Source organism: Nipponia nippon, unplaced genomic scaffold (assembly GCF_047370975.1).
Source record: "Nipponia nippon isolate SJK-2023a ecotype South Korea unplaced genomic scaffold, ASM4737097v1 scaffold_33, whole genome shotgun sequence".
NCBI classification, from domain to species: domain Eukaryota; kingdom Metazoa; phylum Chordata; class Aves; order Pelecaniformes; family Threskiornithidae; genus Nipponia; species Nipponia nippon.
The window spans coordinates 781,595-799,914 of NW_028262351.1; positions in this window are offsets into that span (position 1 = coordinate 781,595).

Below are 18,320 nucleotides of genomic sequence, written 5' to 3' on the forward strand. Positions count from 1 at the left end.
TGAGAGCCACTATCACCTTGTTTGATAGTATTCATATACTGAAGCATCACTGAAGGACAACAGTAAATAAAAGGAAATAAATCAAACCCTCACATATGTATTTTCAAAGTGGAGGATAGAGATTAACTTTATTAACTTACATTAATGCTAAAAAGAGCTGCATGGTTAAATCCTCAAGCATTACTATTATTGTACCACACTGTCTCTGGGGTTTCCTAGAGTTTGTCATCTATGTTTTTCTGTGAATGTAGTTTAGCAAGTGTCCATAGATTAAAGATATAGGATTTAGATAAGTGTTTAGCTTTCTTACAGATGGAATATTATATGGCTGAAGGGGAGAGGACAGAAAGAAGTTTTAGCTTTTGTTTCAAATTCTGATGGACTGCAAATTGGCTTACAGTACAAAGATGAACTAAAAGACTTGCAAAATAGTACTCTATAATCTTCTTCTGAGCTCTGTGTGAGGTAATGCAATCCTATTTAAATTGCTGTGGCAAAAACTGCTTTCAAACTTTTTGTGCTTGTTCATTTCCCAATTATAGTTAATTGATATTATAATGGATAATGGAAAAAGTTAAATTTGATCTTTCCTCATTTTGCTAAGGTGTTATTTTTTAATTGTTGCCATTGGTTTGGGGGTTTAATTTGCATTTTAATAAATTCAATTAATCAATCAGTGAATATTTATTGTTAGAACAATTAATTTATGATTTTCAGAAAAGTAAAAATTTATTCTAACCAGCAGGCCAGGTGCAAATAAATATTTCTGTTGTACAGTTAATTTTAAAAGAAGCATATTATCTTTCTGAATAAATCTGAACATGGAGGAAGATCTAAAAATAGTTTGTAGCAAGGACAATAAAACAGTTAAAGCTTGGTGATGGAAACGGCACCATTCACAAAGCATACAGAAAGATGACTCACCAAGCTTAGGTGAAAGGATCAAAAATATTTGACTATAAGATGCTAACAAACCAGGTTACTATTTAATAGGCAACAAATTTCTCCATGTAGGAAGCAAGGCTGACATGAACCAGGTTCCTGCATTTCTGTTTACACAGAACTGTGTAAAATAGTTTGAGATTGTCTTGTAATTAATAATTTTTCCACGAGAGGGCACAAGAAATCAATCATTCTCTTCCTATACCAACAGGGTTATTTTCTGTACTTCGATTCTGACAGACAGGTATGCCCTAATAGCCTACTAAGCAATTACAATATAATGTTTGTTCCCAGATGAGCGTTTAAGCATTTGTTATTGTATTGAGAGATAAGCACGTGGCAAGAGGAGAACTTCTTCCTACTTGTTGACTAGGGGACACAAAACAGTATTACCATAGCTAAATTATTTTTAACTGATATACATGAACATTCATGGACACACATGAATTAAATTACAAAGGCATCTGTTATGCCATGAGGGACTTAGTGCTACAATGGGCACTTAATGCTCAATTGGAAAACAATATCTAAAAAAACTTCTCTCAACCCAATACCTCTTCATATGGCTGAGATACTAAAATTTATAATAAATCTCTTCTGGAGTTCAGTGAAATATTAAGCATAATGATCTTATGGAAAAAAAATTGATAGGTAGTGGCAGTTTTAATCTAAATTTTTTGCAAGTTCCATTGAAAGATATCTTCATAACTGAATACCATGAAATGTAATAGTCTGTCTTGTCAATTGGGAAATTTTTGAAGAAGTAATAGAGATATGATAAGAGGGGTAGATTGCAGTGAAGCCTAAGGTAGCAGTTTGCAACAAGTAAACATGTAGGGATGGTCTAAAGGGCACCCATAAGAAGGAACAGTGTTTTTTCTCTAATCTTTCTAAAGTGAAGTAGCTAGTCTGAGGCTTGTTTTTGGAGATGTATCATCACTGGGTTATTTGCAGCCATCAGTATCTGGCATATTGGTGTTAACCTCTGCATTTTCCAAATTGTAAAAGGTTTTACAAAGTAAATGCAATGAAGTGTTTCAGATTCTTGTAATCTGTAGATCTTTTGGATGCCTGAATTGTAGTATATTAATTACAGAGTCATTAGAGAGGTTTTGCTTTATTACAAAACCTCAGTTCTTTGAACTCTTTAAGCATAGTCCTTTTTTTATGATCAGTATTCAATAAAGTGCATTTCATCCCTGAACAGAATGTCAGGACAAAATTTTCTTAACACAAGAATCTCACTTAGTGTTTCATTTTTATTTAAATGATAGATTTGGGGATGGGAGTGAGGACTTCATTCTGGATATAGCATTACAATAATGCAGTACTTTGGACATGGGCATCTTATTCCTACCTCCTGGAATCCCAAAGAGCTTTACAAATAAACAAAAGTGATCAAAAAGTGAAGTGAGTGCGCCTCCATGTGCCTTTCCATAATATTAATTATCTCCTCTTATGAAGGTGGTGACTTGAAAAATATTTTTTATTTTTAGTCTGAATAGCCTTACTCTACAGAGGAGCAGTCTTTAACACAAAGTCACTGTAAAACCACTTACAGTATGGTGTCTTGCTGTATATTTGAGTATGAATAAGGCTTCCATTTCTAAATCAATTTTGTATCTTTTTTAATAAGGATTTTTTTTATCCCATTTAGCAAATAAAAATTAGAAGAGACTATAGTAACTGCTGCAATTTTCTAGCACTTCAGACCTTCTAGATATCCAGATAAAATAGTCTTAGTGAACGATAGTTCTCCTCAGAATATATTGAGTGTGGTTAAAACAGGGATTACCTAAGTGAATGGTTTAGTACAACTCAGTTCCACCCCAAATCTCAGTCTTTCTTCATATTATTTTTCATTATGCTACCTCAGTTAGATTTTCCTGCCCCTTAGCCTCTCTATTCTTACTAAGGAAGATACATCTCTACCCTTCAGCCCTTCCCTACTACATTTATCCTACCAAGAGCTGGTTTTCTCCACCCACCAGCTCCAGGATCTCTTTGTTTAAAGACTTGGGTATTGTTTGCTTTTTTCCTGTTTGTTTTAATAGGTCACCACTGTGGTGGCTGAGTTTCAGTGTATTCATGATGAACTCTAGCAATAAATGGTTTACAAAATGGTGTGGTAAAGACTGGGGATATAAGATCCTGCCAATGGTGAACACTGCCACAGGTTTATGGATGGATTTTACCACATTATGAAAATTTTACATGAACTTGGCCAAATTTTGTCCAAATCCTTCCCCTATGGATTTTGCCTTTTTTCGGCAATGTTGAGATCCAAAACACTTTGTTTGTTTGCTTGTTATGACTGAGTTTTGCTCATTAAAGAGGGAAATAAATGATACAGAAGAATGAATTTAGGGGAAAATATGTGAACTGAAAGCAGCAAGTTTTGCATAGGAGTTGTGATTCTCAGGCAAAAACCGAGAAAGGGGAATTCAGAGCAAGAATAAGTCTGCTGGAGTTGCAAGTTATACTTTCTGAGAATAACAATATCCTTAAATAAACTAGTTCAGTTTATAGTGGTAGTTTTTTTGTGTGAACCCATATTTATTTCTTCTTTTCTCTAATGTGTAATCAAATGCACTTTCTCAGTGTATTTCAGAGATAAGGAGGTTTTCTGGGAGCTGCTTTCAGGGACACTATAAAGCGTGAGGGTACTTAAGAAGTCTCCAAACATTTGAAGACTTTAATCAAGCTTGAACCAGACTGTATGGTAGGTGGCTGTCTTGGCCACAGTGATCACAAAACGGTTGAGGTTAAAATTTTTGGTTCAATGAGAAAAAAGGTCAGCAGAATTGCTACCCTGGATTTCAAGAGAGAAAACTTTAAGCTACTCAGGGAGCTACTTAGCAGCGTCCCCTGGGAATCTGCTTTTGAGGGCTTAGGGGTCCATAAGAGCTGGTCAGTTTTTAAGAACCACCTTTTAGAAGTACAGGAAAATATTGGACCAATACTTGTTGAAGATGGTCATCTGACAAATAGGGATGAAGAAAAAGCAAAGGCATTCAATGCTTTTTTTTTGCCTCAGTCTTTAATAATATTGATAGACCTTGGGCTGCCTGGTCCTCTGAGTCAGAGGACCATGACTGCGGGAGCAGTGACTTTCCATTTGTGGACACTGAAATTGTAAGGGACCAGCTGTATCAGCTGAATGTTCATAAGTCCATGGGGCCTGATGGGATTCATCCCAGAGTACTGAAGAAGCTAGCAGATGTTACAGCAGGACCCCTCTCGATCATCTACCACAGATATGGAATATGTCTATCACCAGTTAGAGCTGTAATGAAAAAGATTTGAAAAGATATGGATTTTCATTTCTGTTTTCAAATGAAAATACTCCTTGACTTTTCTTTGTGCAGGAGTGTTTGGCCAGAATGCTTAGAGGAAATTGAGAAGCCAAACCACATACTATTTTACTGAGATACTAGTAGGTGAATGAATGGATGGATAAATAATTTAATCTCAGATTTTTTTTTATGTAAACAAAATTGAAAGCGGTGATTGGGGAAATCTTATTTTTCTTATATAATACTCAGGATTCATTGCATTAGAAATATTTTCTTCTGAAGTGGCTATATGAATAAGTACATGTTAGCTGTATTAATTCCATCTGTATTTCACAGCTGTAGATCATGCAAGCTGAGTGCTGTTTTGGCAAGTATGGTATCTCCTGAGCTCAAGATGGTTCTAAGCATTAACCTGTCATCCAGTCTTTCTATCTGCCCTTATTAAGGGTTTATAAAAAGTAAATAAGAATATAACATTCTACTGTGTTCCAATATGGATTAATATAAAATCGGTTACATATACTATATTCCAAGCTCTGAACTGGCAGAGAGGAAGCATTGGGTTGCAATGCTTGCATTGATGAGAATTTCTTTGATAGGTAGGTGGGAAGCAGGGTTTTTGCATTCCATAGGCCTTTCCCTCTCTGTGTCATGACAAAGCTGAATTTCCTTGTTCTCTTTTACTTTCCACTAAAAAGGAGAGCAACAGTGAGACCTGTTCCACTGGGGATCAAGTTCTTCCTCTGCCTGTTGAGATCCAGAGCTTGACATCCATCTCCTGCAGCCCAGTGGAGGCCTCTAACCTTCAAGTCTATTCTGAACTGTGGTTTTCTCCATCTGCTGTAGGAAAGGTACCAATCAATAGTTAAATATTCATTGACTCTTTGTGTTAAAGCATATATAAGATCTATTAGGCAAGTCACCATTTTTCTTCTAGTTTTATCAGCTGGTAAAATGAAGATGAGATCTTTGGGAACAGCTCTGGTTTGAGTGTTGGTCCATCCTATAAGAAAGGTGGAAGCAAGTTGTGGGCTGACCTGATTTCTACCCAGATGACTCTCTAACACCCTCTGACTTTAATCTCCATGTCACATCACAATACAAAGGTAAACCTGTAGCCCAAGGCATGTGGGAAGAGATTTTACAGCCACATTAGCCCATAATCTCTGGCACTCATGCCACAGTGTTGGCACCATGAGCACTCTCTGAGCCATGTCATAGCTCCTCTGCTACTCCCTGAGCCCTGCGGAGTTAGTGTCACTGCACAGGAATGCAATGCCAGGAGAGGGAGGGGACAAAAAAGTAATGGCTCTCCTTCCCAGGTCCATGGTCTTCCCTTTGCAAGACATTACACACTTCCATTTCCAACTTGCAGTTCCCCTTTACAGGAAAAGGTCCAAGCAGAGAGAATTTGAAGGTGGGGGAGTTCACTTGTATCTAGGATTTGTGAAGCCACTAGACCTAGGATCTGTTAAGCTCTTTAATTAATGACAGGTCTTTTAATGATGGCAAGAGGAAACAATCTCTTGAGTTTTTGGAAGGTATGCCATGGACTCTGCACTGCAGGGACTGTAACTTCTATTTCTAAAAAGACAATGTGTAAGTAAGAGTGAAAATAATATTTTTCAAAGCAATAAACCATAAATCAAATTCAGTGGAAAAGGGATATCTGTATTAATATACAGTATATATATAGAGTGTGTGTGCATGTGTATATGTATATGTACTTCTATATTGTGTGTGTTTCAGGCAGTAAATCACACACCTAGAAATATTGTCTCCTTTTTAGACAAAACATATTTCTTTCTACAGCTAGAAAGAAAACAAAATTCCACTTTGGAATGGCTTAGACTCCTTTTTTCTCTTCCCAGACATTTTTGTCTTTTCTCTGTAGTATTCGCTATTCCCATTTCCATCAGGTATCCTTTGTTTCTTCATAAGTCAATTTGGGACAACTTGGATGAAAACCACCAAATAGAAATACACTTTTAAGGAAAAAAACCCCAAACATTAAAAAGGTTGTAGATAGTTTTATCCTCTTAGAACAAAGTGCTTATAACAGTGTGTTTTGAAAATCTGTTGAGCTTATGGCACTCACTTCCAGGAAAGAAAGACAATGTCTTTTGTGCTACTCACATTTATCTGCCAAGTCTCTTTTATGAGATTTTGCTTGCAGGTTCTCACACAATTGAAAATTTGACTTGAATCTTTTAAATCTCTTGTGAGGATGCTACAAATCTGAATCTGTCTCAGTATTTTTTCTAGACTTCTTTCAACTGCAAATGTCAGAATATTTAGCCACTAGTTTAGCACTCCATGGGAACTCAAGCAATAACAGCAAGTAATACATGGATTGTAGGCCGCCACTGGTTTTACAGCTGTCTTCTAAGCAAGTCAGACTGTGCACACAATAGATATAATGAGATGAGATGTGTTTCAGTGACTGAAAAAAGCATTTCTTCCTACTTGTGCTCTTCTCCCTTAGTATGCAGTTATTGATGTAATTGCCAAGTTTACAGCATCATGTTATGTTTCGTCTATAGTTAATTATTGGAAAACCTAGCAAATTACAGCCCTGTTTTAGACCAGTCCAAGACATGGGACATTCAACATCATTTTGTTACATGTACAGAACAAGAAATATGAGTGGTCCTGGGTTCTCTGAAAATTAGTATCTTCCTTTGCAGAAAGGAAAGGATAATCTCACAAGTCCAAATAATTTTTTTTCCAGATAGATTGATTTATATCAACAGGCCAGAAAACTTGATATAAATGATTTTATTATTTTTAATTAGTAATTTTAGTTTCTTAAAGATTTCATTTTCATTGTTTGTTAAGAACCAAAACATTTTGATTTGCAAATTAATGAACTTAGTGTTATGATTTATATATAAGGCTAATGAAAAGCCTATAATATATCTATGTATGTTTATTTAAGCAAGTTTGTGGCTTATTACATTAAAATTGTCAATAACACAATTCTGATGTACTCAGTGACTATTCTTTTATTTACGGTTGATGTCAAATTGCTTTTGAATGGACTTGGAATTCAATTAAAATGAACACAAATAGCATTTTGAAAGCATTTCTATTAACCAGTACAATAGCAATAAATGTACTGGATATTTAATGCATTTTTAAAAGTCAAAATATGTTTTAGATTTTAAATATATGTATCTAGTCAAGGAAGAAATTATTATCTACAGAAATGGAAATTAGTGGATTGTTTCTGTTCACCAAGTCTTTCTAGGAAAAGTAGATCTCAGGTCTTATGTCAAAAGGGTTTTTTTAAAATATATATATATCATTCAGGTTATCAGTAAGTTCATGCATTGAACTGAATTAGTTGAATAAACTGAAAAAAAGTATTTTCTCTGTATTCGTAGAAGAGTCTCTTACCATCCAAATGTGATTAGGGAAGACTTTCTAGTTCCATAGCTTGATCTTTAAAACTCTGGCAGCAAACATGTACTGCTTCTTTCCTGAAGAAAAGAAATTTAGAAGCTTTAAATACTCTGTTTTTTAATTTGCAATTGTCTGTGTGGTATCCTCACAACTCTGATATTCTCTTGATATTGTTTTGATTACAGTGTGTCAAAGCTATCTTTTGGAATGTCGAGATGTAAGAAAGTAATTGTGTTTGGTCTGATGTGGAATTAAGAGTAATTTATATTAGATGAAGTTTAAAATTATTTTGCATGTCCTGAATTTCACATATGTATAAAGCACCAACATTAGAAAGACTTGAAAAATTAATAAAGTTGCATGCATTTTTTGACAAGTATAAATCCCCCCTCCTGGCCGATTTATAATGTAGGCCAGCTTTTAAGTAAATCAGCAAACCTTTGGTAAGATTTAGGCTTTGTAAGCAAGTAAATTCTAAGTAATTTTATATAAGTGTGGCCTTAGGAGTTTACCTTGGTAAGATTTAGCTTTTAAGTAAGTAAATTCTGTGTAATTTTATGCAAGTGTGGCCTTTTGAGTTTACCTACAAGCAGAGCTCTGCAAATAATGAATATGTCGATTTTGAGTCTGGACAATAAAACAAAATTTAAAAAAATAATTTTGAGTCAAGTGAAATCTTTTCTTTGACCTGAAGTGAAAGTTTTGTTTCGTTTTGGGGATGAGGAAGGATGCCATTTAAAAATAAATAAATTGCAATTTTAAAAGCTTTGTTTCACGATAAAACACTGAAATGTAGCATTAATTTTAAAATTTTCAAAATCATTGGTATTTAGTATTTCTTATGCTTGAGATCATTTGCACATTCATTATTAATCTGAAATGGCATTTTTTAGTGCAGTTCATCTGAAAAATGTTCCTTGGTTCTTTCTGTGAAGTGTATTGTATTATAGTACCTTGATTTGTCTGAACATAATTTACTTTGTGCAAACAAACTATATTTAGAGAAAGTTCTTCGTATTTATAAATGTACCCTTAATTAAAATGTTTCAAAACAAGGACAACATAAGTGTATTCAATTTGGGCAAGTGTCTCATTTTAGGAACATAGAAACAGCATGAGAACTTTCTTTAAAATATATATAAACATATTCTATTAAATAGTCAACTAGATCTAAACAGGAGGCCTCTGTTTTAGAGCAAATAGGAGGTTAGCCTTTTACATTTCCCCTTGATCAAGAAAATGTATAACCTACTTGGCATCCCTTCCCGATGATTAATTTGTAAAACATTAGTATGAAAGGGCTGTGTGAAGCTGTATTTGAATGAAATATGTTCTGATGAAAAAATACTTTTGGTGCCTTCTGACCACTATGTGTTTGGCAATTATAGAAGTGTTAATTTTTAAAAGGAAACATACATAACACAGTATGAGGCAAGACTACTAAAAACCAACAGATATTATAAAAAGAAAATGTGTATGAAAATAAATAACAAAGATAAAAGATTTCTATCTAGTAAACCAGATAATTAAAAGTAATTTTGAAACATACTGTAATTCATTCTCAGCCTTTTATGTACCTGTCCCCAATATGATAGGAAGATGATAGCGTCCGCTCTCTCATAACTGGAGAACTCAACTCGAAAGAACGTAAAAATTGTTTTGAGTCCCTTTTCCCCCAACTCTACTTGCTTGCTTGCTAAAATTGACATTTTGGATGACAGTGGTGGCCTGGATGTTTTCAGTGCCATTATAGAACATAACTACTTGAATGCAATCTCACAGACCTAGACTGTAGAGTATAAGGGTAGAGAGGAGATTTGCTGCTGTGTGTAGGGGTGCAGGATGCTTGACAAATATACACTATTGTACAAATACCTCTATGAATAAAATCCTGTTTCTCTGCAAAACAAACAAAAAACCCAAAAGAAATGGTTGCCAATAGCAGATGCCTAAGACATAAAGTGATATCTTCCCAGAATAATCCTTTGGCTTCCAGTGATCTGTGTTTTGCAGACCACTGGTGTTTTTGTGTCCCCATGTCAGTTTGACTGGCAGCTTTTTAATCCATGAAAAATGTTAGTATCCTCAACCTCCTGGGGCAAGAAATTCAACTGCTGAACTATATGTGTTGCAGAAAGAAGTATCGTCTCCTGTTTGCTTTGAAATTGCCATCTACTAGCTTCACATGATGCTCACCAGTTCTTGAAAAGGGAATGATTGTTCAGTACATCTCCATTGCTTGCAGTGGTATAAAAATTATGATATGCCCTGTCTCTGTCCTTTTATATGCTTTGTCATAAACAGGCAGCATAGTTATTCCTACTTGGATGAATATAGGATCCTCACGTTGAGAATCTGTGTAGTAAGAATAACCCAATAATAAAGATGAATTACAAGCCTGCTATTCAAATGTGTATGTGTAAAATAAGGAGCCCTGGACCACATCTGGCTTTTGAAATTTCCAGTAGAACACTTGGATATGTGACAAATATCATCAAATATATTGGTTAAGCACCTAAATGTAGAAACTATCTTGCTAGTTTAGGCATTCATATTTGAAAATTGGGTTTCCATGAATCATTTACTTTAATGACTCTTAATTGCCTCAGATTTAATTATTTTTTTAAATGACCAAAAAAGGGTGTTATACACTTTAAGTGCCAAAGGTTATCTGTATTCAATGAATTAGTGCTAATGGAAATGTATATTATGTGGTAATGACTGTAATTATTACATCTAAGGATTAAGGAATCTGTTTTTAACATGGTTTCCTGAGGAAATTATGATTATGCAATCGCTATTTGCCAGTCCCTCTTCCTTTTTACTTAAGAACTTTGAATCTGTTGGCCAATTTTAACCAAGTTTGGAGGACTATGTCTCAAAGATATTTACTTATAATGTCTGTGAAATCAGTGTCTAAACAGGAGAGAGAAAAATTACTATAATGGCTGAGTTTCCTCTGTAAAGCTACAGTGTGTTTGGCAGAAGTCATCCAGTCAATCAATGGGCATATGTAGACTGGCTAGTACCATAAGAGTATCCTTAGCTCCAGATTAGCAGTTATGATATGTCCTGTCCCTGGCCTGTTGCAAGAGCCTCAGGACAGAAGTATGGAAAAAGAGACTGTAATGTGTACAAAGTTCAGCTGGTCATGGCAAACTGAGCTTTATTATTTCTGCTGCTTAAAGAGCAAATTCTTTAAATTCTAATGACCTTGCTTGAAAGTCTAAAGATTATGGTGAGGATCTGGAAAGAAGGAGAAATGAGGAAAAGTGTTAAAAAAACAACACAAAAAATAGCCTGAGTCTACTAAGAAGTAAGACTGGGGACATGATGTTCTCCTAAAATGATGAACATGTCATCCTTTTAATCCAAGGATAGTCACAGTGAATTAATTTCTGCATGGATGAGAAGACATCTCCTTTCTAAATGGGCCTCTTTCTATTTATAGAATGGTTTGGAACAGGTACTTTCTACTTCATATACATATTTTTAAGGTTTTGGAGCTTTTTTCCGTATCTATCAGTCTATCTGAAGAGGAACTGGAAGCTCAATTTATAAGACCAGCCTGTCTTATAGCTTGAGCTATTACTCTGTGAAGTACATATTAGAGATTTCAAATACATTCAGCATATTGTTGCAGATAAGTTTTATAAAATTTCCTTGATGAGCAGTTGACGTTTGTTTGCTTTGATTTGACATTTGCAAAACTCACATCTTTGGTTTTGTAAAAATACTTACAAAGCCTGTAGCATGGACACATAAGAACAAGTGGAACCCAAAATAACCTCATCATTTTAGTTATTTTCCCTAAAACGAATGTTTCTGTTGAGATACTCCATGAGAACTCTCCTACGGGCTTTCCTACATATTTCTTTTGAGCCAGTAGAGCTTGGCTTCTTCACTCATGCCCTCTTAAACAGAAAGGTAGATATGCTGCTAATTTTGGAGGCAGAACTGTATGGTGAGCTTCCTTGCGTGTGGCTTGCTCTGCTCTAAGCCTGCTCTGTTGATGTCTTTTGCAAGGAATTATCATCTTCTAGCTGCCATTCCCTTTTACCTTGTTGCCTTAGCCATGGGATCCCACTCATGAAGTGACTGGAAAAAAAACTTTTGAAAATGTAGCATGTTTTCAAATCCTGGATATTTAATAGTATTTGCATTATGGAAAAAAGTTACATGGTGTAGCTTAACCTGATCTCTCAAAGTGAACTCTGAACAGAGAATAAACTAAGACCAGCAAAAAAACTGTTTTAATGTAGATAAACCATCCAGAGCATGAGCACAAGCACCAAGAACTCATTTCCTTGGACAGTGGACTGATGCTACATGAAAGATGGGCAGCCTATAAACCAAAGTATGGACATAACTCACCACAATAGTTTACTCACTTGACGGTGATTCTTTGGACATAAAGATGACCAGGTGATAAGTTTACACTGTGTACTGGTTTTGGCTCGGATAGAGTCACTTTTCTTCATCGGATCCTGTATGGTGCTGTGTTTCAGATTTGTGACTAAAATAGTGTTGATAACAGACCAATGCTTACACAGCATCAAGGCCTTTTCTACTTCTCACACTGCCCTGCCAGCAAGTAGGCTGGGGGTGCACAAGAAGTTAGGAGGGGACGCAGCTAGGACAGCTGACCCCAACTGACCAAAGGGATATTCCATACCATATGACATCACGTTTAGACATCACAAGTTTTCTCACTTTTACTTTTCCAATTCTCTCCCTCATCCCACTGGGTGGGGGAGTGAGTGAGCGGCTGTGTGGTACTTAGTTGCTGGCTGGGGTTAATCCACGACAGTCCTTTCTGGCGCCCAACATGGGGCACGAAGGCTTTGAGATAATAACAGATTAACCAGAGTGTATTAAGGAATTTGTATCTGTTAACAGTTGCTGGTCATAATATTGATTCATGTGTTCTCAGTATTAGTCTACCTGATCTGCACCATGCTCTTGTTTTTGCAGTACATGTTAAAGATTGGTGTTGGGTGTTGCAGTTTGCTGTGCTCTGCCGTGATTAGTGACGTTTTCCCTGGGAGATTTGTTATTAAAACACTGACCTTGAGCGCTATCTGGTATTTGGGTTCTGTACTGAAGCCATTACTGTACTTCGGGTACCACCTCATGGAGACAATTAGCAATTATACCTCTTCCTCTGAGAGGCTTTTTATGGAGGAAATACAGAATGGCACCTTCACTGCCTTCTTCTATGATGTTTCCTCCTTCACTACAACAACTTTTTTGTATCTTGAACATCCTTGGGTAGTTAAGATACTTCTACTGGTATTTCTGGGGAATATTTTTTTGGGTTTTGTCTAAGGTAAATAAGCAGTTTCAGAATATCATCCAGAGATCTGCCCCAAGGCTGGATAGTTATGAGCGGCAGGGTGTGTGGGATAGTACAGGCAAGTACCTAGGACAGTGGGAACCTCCACTGCTATGGAACTTCACCCCTGAACAAGTGCAGAATCCTGAAAAACTAGTAAAGTATTTGGAAAAAGTATGTTGTCATCCTGACAATTCTAGGGAGACACAAATCACTGCAATGTGCTGGGGCCTGGCCCATGCCTACCGAGCCCTGTTCAACACTATTCAGAACCCTCAAGAGGAAGAGAAGGTCTCTGGATCTGATGACAAAATGACAGGCACTGCAGCTACACCAGCCCCGGTGACAGGTGCTGCGGCTGCGCCAGCCCCCGTGATAGGCGCTGCGGCTGAACCAGAGAACCAATCTGTGCCAGTATCAGTTGCCCCTATACAGAAGAAAAAATACACAAGAAAATCAACTCATTTAGTAAGGGCTGATGATGAGCCAGGGTCATCATGACAACAGGAGGAGGAAGAGGCAGAACCCGCAAATGAGATGGTAACCACCCGATCCCTGTCCCTGAGTGAGCTGCGAGATATGTGAATAGATTTCAGTCGTCGTCTAGGCAAGCACATCGTCACCTGGCTGCTCCGATGCTGGGATAATGGGGCCAGTAGCCTGGAATTAGAGGGTAGGAAAGCCAGGCAGCTGGGATCCCTTTCTAGAGAGGGGGGCATTGACAAGGCGATTGAAAAAGGGACACAAGCCCTCAGCCTCTGGAGGAGACTCCTGTGAAGGAGTGAAGGCGTGAAGGAAAGGTATCCCTTCAAGGAAGATGTTATATGTCACCCAGGCAAGTGGACCACCATGGAGAGAGGTATCCAGTACCTGAGGGAATTAGCTGTGCTGGAGGTGATTTATGATGACTTGAACAACGAGCAGTTATCCAAAGATCCAGATGACGTCCAATGCACACAACCCATGTGGCGGAAGTTGGTACGGAGCGCGCCATCATTGCATGCAAATTCATTGGAAATAATGACCTGGGCCAACCTGTGGTTTTATCTGCGTGACCACAGAGAGGACATGAGGAAGTGGGATGAAAAATCTACCTCAACCCTAGAAGCATGGGTACGTGAGGTGCAAGGAAAAACAATCACACAAGGGGGTTCTCCCAGGAAGACTGCTGCTCCAGTTTCCAGTGAGAAGTTCCCCAGACAGACTAGAAGGGCTGATCTTACTCCTGATCTTAATGAACTCCTGACTTGCATTTATAAGTGAGTAACGAATGCTATGACCAGGACTAGAGGGGCCCTGCCTCCAGCCAGGTGGAGGAAAGGGACAACCGGGTGTACTGGACTGTGTGGATTCGATGGCCTGGCACATCAACCCCACAGGAGTATAAGGCTCTAGTGGACACCGGTGCACAGTGTACCCTCATGCCATCAAGCTATACAGGGGCAGAACCCATCAGTATTTCTGGAGTGACAGGGGGATCCCAACAGCTGACTGTATTGGAGGTTGAAGTGAGCTTAACCGGGAAGGAGTGGCAGAAGCACCCCATTGTGACTGGCCCAGAGGCTCCATGCATCCTTGGCATAGACTACCTCAGGAGAGGGTATTTCAAGGACGGAAAAGGGTACTGGTGGGCTTTTGGTATAGCTGCCTTGGAGACGGAGGAAATTAAACAGCTGTCTACCCTGCCTGGTCTCTCGAAGGACCCTTCTGTTGTGGGGTTGCTAAGGGCCAAAGAACAACAGGTGCCAATCGCTACCACAACGGTGCACCGGCGGCAATATCGCACCAACAGAGACTCCCTGATTCCCATCCATAAGCTGACTTGTCAACTGGAGAGCCAAGGAGTGATCAGCAAGACTCGCTCACCCTTTAACAGTCCCATATGGCCAGTGCAAAAAACTAATGGAGAGTGGAGACTAACAGTAGACTATCGGGGCCTGAATGAAGTCACACTGCTGCAGAGAGCTACTGTGCCAGACATGTTAGAACTTCAATATGAATTGGAGTCAAAGGCAGCCAAGTGGTATGCCACAATTGGTATTGCTAATGCGTTTTTCTCTCTCCCTTTGGCGGCAGAGTGCAGGCCACAGTTTGCTTTCACTTGGAGGGGGGTCCAGTACACCTGGAATCGACTGCCCCAGGGGTGGAAACACAGCCCCACCGTTTGCCATGGACTGATCCAGACTGCACTGGAACAGGGTGGGGCTCCCGAACACCTGCAATACATTGATGACATCATCGTGTGGGGCAACACAGCAGAAGAAGTTTTTGAGAAAGGGAAGAAAATAGTCCAACTCCTTCTGGAGGCCGGTTTTGCCATAAAACAAAGAAGGTCAAGGGACCTGCACAGGAGATCCAGTTTTTAGGAATGAAATGGCAAGATGGACGTCGTCAGATCCCAATGGATGTGATCAACAAAATAACAGCCATGTCTCCACCAACCAGCAAAAAGGAAACAGAAGCTTTCTTGGGCGTTGTGGGTTTTTGGAGAAGGCATATTCCAAATTACAGTCTCATCGTAAGCCCTCTCTATCAGTCAAGTGACCCGGAAGAAGAACGATTTCAAATGGGGCCCTGAGCTACGACAAGCCTTTGAACAAAATAAACGGGAGACAGTTCATGCAGTAGCCCTTGTTCCAGTCCGGGCAGGGCAAGATGTCAAAAATGAGCTCTACACTGCAGCCGGGGAGAACGGCCCTACCTGGAGGCTCTGGCAGAAAGCACCAGGGGAGACTCCAAGTTGACCCTTAGGGTTTTGGAGTCGGGGATACAGAGGATCCGAGGCTGGCTATACTCCAACTGAAAAAGAGATATTGGCAGCATATGAAGGGGTTCAAGCTGCTTCAGAAGTGGTTGGTACTGAAGCACAGCTCTTCCTGGCACCCCGACTGCCGGTGCTGGGCTGGATGTTCAAAGGGAGGGTCCCCTCTACACATCATGCAACTGATGCTACGTGGAGTAAGCGGGTCGCACTGATCACACTACGGGCTTGAATAGGAAACCCCAGTCGCCCAGGAATCTTGGAAGTGATCATGGACTGGCCAGAAGGCAAAGATTTTGGAATATCGCCAGAGGAGGAGGTGTCACATGCTGAGGACGCCCCACTGTATAATAAACTGCCAGAAAATGAGAAGCAATATGCCCTGTTCACTGATGGGTCCTGTCGTCTTGTTTGAAAGCATCAGAGGTAGAAGGCTGCTGTGTCGACTCCTGTACAACAAGTTGCAGAAACTGCTGAAGGAGAAGGTGATTCAAGTCAGTTTGCAGAAGTGAAAGCCATCCAGCTGGCTTTAGATATTGCTGAATGAGAAAAGTGGCCAATGCTCTATCTCTGTACTGATTCATGGATGATGGCAATGCCCTGTGGGGGTAGTTGCAGCAATGGAAGCAGAATAACTGTCAGCGTAGAGGCAAACCCATCTGGGCTGCTGCATTATGGCAAGATATTGCTGCCTGGATAGAGAACCCGGTTGTAAAAGTATGTTCATGTAGATGCTCAGGACACTGAAGAACATCAAAACAATCAGCAGGTGGATCAGGCTGCTAAGATTGAAGTGGCTCAGGTGGATCTGGACTGGCAACATAAGGATGAATTATTTCTAGCTCAGTGGGCCCATGACACCTCAGGCCATCGAGGAAGAGATGCAACATATAGATGGGCTCGTGAGCGAGGGGTGGACCTGACCATGGACACTATTGCACAGGTTATCCATGAATGCGAAACATGTGCTGCAATCAAGCAAGACAAGCAGTTAAAGCCTCTCTGGTATGGAGGACGATGGCTGAAATATCAATATGGGGAGGCCTGGCAGATTGATTATATCACACTCCCACAAACCCACCAAGGCAAGCGCCATGTGCTTACAATGGTGGAAGCAACCACCGGATGGCTGGAAACTTATCCCATGCCCCATGCCACGGCCCGGAACGCTATCCTGGGCCTTGAAAAGCAAGTCCTATGGCGACATGGCACCCCAGAAAGAATTGAGTCAGACAACGGGACTCATTTCTGAAACAGCCTCATAGACACCTGGGCCAAAGAGCATGGCATTGAGTGGGTATATCACATCCCCTATCATGCACCAGCCTCTGGGAAAATCGAACGATACAATGGACTGTTAAAGACTACACTGAGAGCAATGGGTGGTGGGACATTCAAACATTGGGATACACATTTAGCAAAGGCCACCTGGTTAGTCAACACTAGGGGATCTGCCAATCGAGCTGGCCCTGCCCAATCAAAACTTTTATGTACTGTAGAGGGGGATAAAGTCCCTGTAGTGCACACAGAAAATATGCTGGGGAAGACAGTCTGGGTTACTCCTGCTTCAGGCAGAGGTAAACCCATTCGTGGGATTGCTTTTGCTCAAGGACCTGCGTGCACTTGGTGGGTGATGCAGGAGGATGGGGAAGTCTGATGTGTACCTCAAGGGGATTTGATTTTGGGTGAAAATAGCCAATGAACTGAATTATATGATGTTAGTTGCTATATAACACTCTATGTCATCACTTCTATGATTACTATATGCCATATATGCCATATACAGGTTGGACTCGATGATCTACAGGTTGGACTCAATGATCACAGGTTGGAGTCAATGATCTCAGAGGTCCTTTCCAACCTTAACGCTTCTCTGATTCTATGATTCTATATCAGCAGTATACAGTAAGAATCACCCAAATTAATGAAGAATGAACTCTGAGGAAACCGAGCAAAGTGCAGAGGTGATAGAACCAGAACTGGCTTCAGCATGCAACAATCCAACACCACACACCATCTCTCCTGCCCTGAAAGACTATTATGACAGATGAAGCCCAAAGTCATGAACTAAATGAACTCAACAAACAGAGGGATAGCCCATAGACTAAGGAAATGATACGTATGTGTGTGTATATCTATATATATATCAAAAGACTGGAAAAGTGGCGATTAATTGGAATGTATTGGAATGTGTAACACCTGGGCATGACGTATATGGTACAGAATAAGGGGTGGATACTGTCTGGGTTTCAGCTGCGATACAGTTAATTTTCTTCCTAGTACCTGGTATAGTGCTGTATAGCTCATGCTTTTGTACTGCTTTCTAATATTGTACTGACTTGACTGAATCACTTTGAAAATTAAGGCTGCCTCCTTCTGAGACAAATCTAGGTCTCATTAAAATACATAAACAGACAGCCAAAAGCTTTGAGCACTTTTCCATTGACACTGAGAAATGGAAGTGTCCTTATTTATGCTGATAGCATATTATTTCAAAGGGTGCCCACATCCATAGTCAACTGGGTTTTGATTAATAACATTTAGGGCTCACTATGAAAGAAAATGATTTTCATTAAGTTCT